Here is a 5,898-nt window from a genome sequence, read left to right on the forward strand (position 1 = left end):
AGAGAGGGAAAAAGGTGGAGTTCAGTGTGCTCTTCAATGCTCCATCCATGCTGTTTGAAACAAACTTTAGGCCTTGGAAAACATCAGGTTGAAAGTATAATCTATAAAACATTTTTAAGGAAGCATAACTGATGGTAAAGATGATTCATAAACTTTTATATAGAAATTACTATTTCTAGGAACAATTCTTGCTATACAGAACACACTTTTCTCTACGGATAATTTGTTAATATGTAAAGAAAATTGTATACATTATTAAAATTGTTCTAAAAGGCTATTACAAATGTATTACAAAATTGGTATTATAACCACAGTTTCCAAAAACATCTTTTATTTATAATGCAATTGGGACTTCCTTCTTAAAATAGTTTATATTTCCTTTTTTTAGGACAGTGGTGCCAAGTTACCAGGCGCAAAAACTGTGGTAGCTATGGTAAACTTTGTCAAAGCATGGTTACCATGGGAAACCCACTGTTGTGCATTTGTAATGCAACAATCCCTTGAATGCCTGAGATTTACATGGATGTGCATGTGACATGGAAAAGTGTGGTTTGGTTGGGCATAAGCAGAAAGATGCTCTGTTTGAAGTTTCACTGTGGGAAAGACCCGAACAGAACATGCTGAGGATGTTATGCCCTGTCAGGAGTGTCTATGAAGTTCGTGTGTGTGTGTAAGGGAGATGGAGACAATGGGGTTATAACAGTGCACTCAGGGGTACATGATTGTCAAGAATTTAGGGTGAAACGTTTGAGAGAGAGAGAGAGAGAGAGAGAGTATAAACGAGACATCTGACAATTCTTATTTAGAGGGGGAAGGTAAAGATCGCTTCACATCTGCATCTCGTCCACATGCAGACCGGGAGAGAGAGAGAGAGAGAGAGAGAGAGAGAGAGGCAACATATGATAACGGCACACCCTCTTCTGCCTTTCATTTAAAGAGACACAGCGCCACCCAAGTGTGACGTTCAACATGTGTATTACACTACAATGGAATTTGTCACCAAGAGCCTGGTCTCTTCAGGTCTCAAACTCTCTAATCTCAGAGCCAACGTCTTCACAACTTTTGTTCTCCTTCTCTGCCGAACATTTCCTTAAACATCCTTTTATTTTGTGGATTTATTTGTTCCTTCACATTCAGGACGGGGTCCGAACTTAAAATAGTTCCTATGCCAGCCTTGAAAAACCTTGAAAAACAGGTAGACATCTGGTGCTTCAAAAACGTTTTGGAAAAACAACTTGTATACACTCGGTATGCATGGAAAATGCCTCCAAACATGACAGATTAGTGAGCTGTTAAAATTGGAAACTGGAAAAGTGTAACGGTAAAGTTGGAAAATAGTGGTAAATATGAAGACACTACACCCATTGTATGTCCAGCAGTGGCGCATAAATGGCTGAAGGAAAAACAGCAGTATGGTTCTACAATACAGCAATATTTTCCCTTTCTTGGCTTGTAATGAGACCAGAGTCCTGAGCTGCGGAGTAGTCATGAAATGTGGAGGGAAAGATCAGGGTGGTCCCTGGGTACACCAAAAAATGTCATAAAAATAAAGCGGCATCACCATGACACAATAATGATTACCCTGGTACTTAAGACGTCCCATAATGTTTACACAGAACTCCAAGGTAAAAAAACAACAATGTGTAATTTGCTCAAGTGTGAATCGGCCTGTTTTTGTTTACGATCAAAATTGTTGCCTGGTGGCAACCGAGAGAAGCGGGTGTTTTTCCCCCTGAAGGAGGGCTTCACTTGAATCGAAAATTCAGGAGACCATTTTCTGGCTCGAGCTCATCAAACATTTTCCAGTGATCTCATGCTCTCGCTTCTTTCCTTTTTTTCTTCCATGAAAGCAAGAAAAATCATTCTGAACCCCAAGACTGAAGGAAAAAGCATCTGGTAATAATCAGGATTTAATAGGGGAGGCTTACTGTAAATCTGAAAAGAATCTGGCAGCTGCGCTGGTTCGTTCAGCCTGAGCTTTATAGACTTGAATGACATTAGGTGATTTCTTCACTTCGCACAAGAGAACAACATACAGTACTGTGAGGAAACAAACAGAAACGTTTGTGGTGCAAATAGGGGTGTTACTATATGGTATTGACAATAACCATGACATTAATCACATCTTTACACATACAGATTTCATCTGACACACACACGCCTGGCACAAAGTTTACGGTCTGTGTTTGGTTATAATATAACCATTTATTTGATATTTAATGTATATGAATATTAATTTAAATGAATATTTGATTGTATATCAATTGTATTAAACATTAAAACTACTCGACAGTTAATGATTCTTTGAGGAGGTCTACTAGACGTTCAGTTTGGGCCGTGTAACGTTTGTTTATGTTGTTGCTGCTGAAACCGTCAATAGTTATTTACAAACAAAATATGATTGAATTCGAACGAATGAATTAAATGAAACAAAATATAATTTAAATGTATTAACAAATATAATTTCACGATAAAATCATTAGTTCTTTAATTATTATATTGAATTCTTACCCGATATTGTGGCAGCACAAGAGTTAAGACATTTTGTTGTTTCACAACAAGAGATAAGAGAAAAATGTTCAGGATAAAGGGCAGACAGAGAGGTCAAAGTTCAGAGCCCTTAAATGAATGTTATGGTGACTATGACTGGGGAGAGAGGGGTTGAAGTAGACGTCTGGGAGTTGCCTGGGGATCCTCAAAGGTTTAGACTTTCACTGGACAGCAGGTGAAGTCAATCTTAGGACTCTGAGTGAATTTATTAGGTCATGCGGCAGGGTCCAAAAGTTCAAAAGTCAACAGTCTGCATTTAACGAAACGAAGTGAGATAGTAGGGGTCTTCTTTTTTGTCGTTTCCAGCTCTGAAGGTTGACGCTGGAATTCTGGTCATTTTTGACCAAGGAAGAGAGGCAAAAGCATTAATCTAAGAATAACGAACAATGATAGCTGTATTCTCCGTCTGCTTATGAATCTGAATAATTCATCAGCATGAAGCATTCGGGATCCCCTTTTTCATGAATACACTGGCATTCAGTATTATATCTGAATCCAAATAGGAAAGACTGCAAAGATTTCCATAGAATGAGCTCATATGCTCTTGGGAATTTCTCTAAGCACAAATGAGCCTAGATGCCCATTTTTAATATGAAGACCTTTATTCCACATACATGAAAAGTGATTCATGTAATGTAATATAATCCAAAGTGAGTTTGTATGTTAATTAATGGAGACAGTATGATATTCTACATGAATACATGGTCAACAGATGTTGTCACACAGTTTTCAGACGTTTAGATCATCTACACGTGTCTGTTTTTAATGTAGTGGGTGGATGGATAAGTTCATTCTGTTAATTGTAAACTCATGTACGGATACACACTGTCATCACCTGTTGTTGCATTTCCTGCCGTTCTCCGAGTCTTGTGATCATGCGATTCAGCCACACTATTAAAATGCCGTAACGTCTGGAAAGCACATCATTGAAAAAACACCTGCGAAGGGAAAAAAAACAGAGAAGGCAGCTTTCAAACAGAGAATAGGATTGATATTACATTTCACTGCATACTAACCCCGACTATTTGTACATGGATGTGAATGTTAATGTATGGAGAGGTGTGTTTTCATTTCTCAGTCGACCATATGAAATCTGGCACCCGATAAAATCCATTAAAGGTGGATCCCGTATCTAGAGAACTAGACATAGCCCCCCCTAAATAATCTTGAACATATGGTCACAACCTCAGATTTCCGTTTGGGTTGTTTGGGCCAAAAAGTAATCACCTAGCAACCACACAGAAACCCACCAAGGACGTTTCTCAATTCCAACGCAAAGAACGGACTTGTATACTTTTTTCCTTATACCGGTTATGATTGACAGCCAGGACAGAAAGTTCACACATTACAGAATTTGTGTTAAACACCTCAATGCTCCTCATTGACGTCATTTATAATTTTATGAGGTTTTGTTTTATTAAAACCGTGGGGGTTTGCATTGTATTCCACATACGTGTGATATTCTACAGGAATACATGGTCAACAGATGTTGTACTTCACTTTTCAGACGTTTAGATCATCTACACATGTCTGTTTTTAATGTGGTGGGTGGATGGATAAGTTCATTCTGTTAATTGAACTCATGTACGGATACACACTGTCATCACCTGTTGTTGCATTTCCTGCCGTTCTCCGAGTCTTGTGATCATGCTATTCAGCCATTTTGGTGGGCAGTGGTATCGTAAGAATCCAACATGTGGATGCTGGCCTGCCAATGGTAAGGTGTGATGCTTTCATAAGTGTGTCATGGAAATATGAACAGTGCTTGGCTGAACCTGTATTTAATTAAATTGCCTCCTGAGAACGTAATTGGATGAAGAGAGAGAGAGAGTCAAATATAAAGAATAAGACAAATATGACCACAAGAGAATTAGTATTATTCTAATCACTTCATAAATTCCTCTCTAAGGATTCATTTGTAAGACTCATCAAGGATTCAAGAATAAAGAGCTGTAGATAATTAAACACAGACGTGAGCTGTGAGCGCACTGTCAGATCCATTAATCTTAAAGCACAGTCTGCCAACCAGATGGAGAAAACCGGCGAACTAACAACCCACTTTTCTCCCCTCTTCTTTCCCTGGAAACAAGCTAACAAGCGTTTGGATACATTCATAAAGCTTTGGAAAAACACAATGTTTTCCAAAAACGCATGCATTCTCTCTGGAACGTAACATATCTGGTGCGTTGAGAGTTCTGCAGAAGCGGAGAGAGGCTGGAGAATACCAGACAAAAGAACGAGTCCCAGATTTGAGGTTTTCCAGAGAAGTGTCAACGGATTGCCAATATCTACAGAGACACTGAATGCATCACAGTTCATAATAACAAATAAATCGTTGAGAAACCCCATGAATCCACTTCCATAGAAACATTAACATTTCACTAGATTTTGATGAATCACAATGCAATGAGGAGCTTTAACACTGCTGCGCTTCACTGCATGCTCTGTTTTCTTTTCTTCTGCGTTATTTTTCTGTTGTCCTGCTTCAGCGGTTCATGTATCGTGGCAAAAGATTGAAGATAACTGCAGGAAATGGCGAAAGGAAGGAGACAATCAGCTGTGATACTAATGAGAGTAATTAGAGACCTCAAACGAGACAGACTTCCTGAGAAATAGTCCCACCCAGATCACATTCAGCTATCCATCATTACTATTCTTTTTTTATAACTTACTTTTCTTGTACAAAGTTTACAATAGAAAGTAACACTGGTATGACACTGTGGCCAAACAGATCCTGGGAATCCAGAGAAATTGGATGTCCTCATTTGTCATTTGACAATGGAACCACAACTTTTTAAATCTTGGAACCGCTCTGCCCTCTTGTGGAGAACAGCAGCATTGCTGAGTCATTTACAAAGTTTTTCTCTCTCAGCTTGTCTAAGATAATATAATTGAAGTATAATTGCTACACAACAAACTGATCTGGGAAAGATCTGTTATATACTGTAGATGAACAAATTCAGACAAACTATTTCGCTGCTGTCCTTCTGTAACCTCCTATCTCCATATACTCCAACCTCATATCTCCATATTCATGTTTTTGTTCACAAATCAATATTATTAGTAGTCATACCTTGTTTGTCACTTGTTTGTTTTGCAAACATCTAACCAATACAAATAATTAAAAGTACTTTTCAACTTTGACAACCGATTATAAAGTACAGTGTAATTTCCATTTACTGAAAAACTGCGAATTTGGACATCTGAGGTTTTGGAAGGACATTCGTTTGCTCTGAATGCAGATGGTTTCATCAGCGTTATTTCACACATCTCACATGATGTTGTTCCTCCAAAGTATTGCATTGTGTCACTGGGTATTTTCAGAGGATCTTACGTCGTGACGATATG

The sequence above is a fragment of the Barbatula barbatula genome (genome assembly GCF_947034865.1).
Source record: "Barbatula barbatula genome assembly, chromosome: 20".
In the NCBI taxonomy this organism is placed as follows: Eukaryota; Metazoa; Chordata; class Actinopteri; order Cypriniformes; family Nemacheilidae; genus Barbatula; species Barbatula barbatula.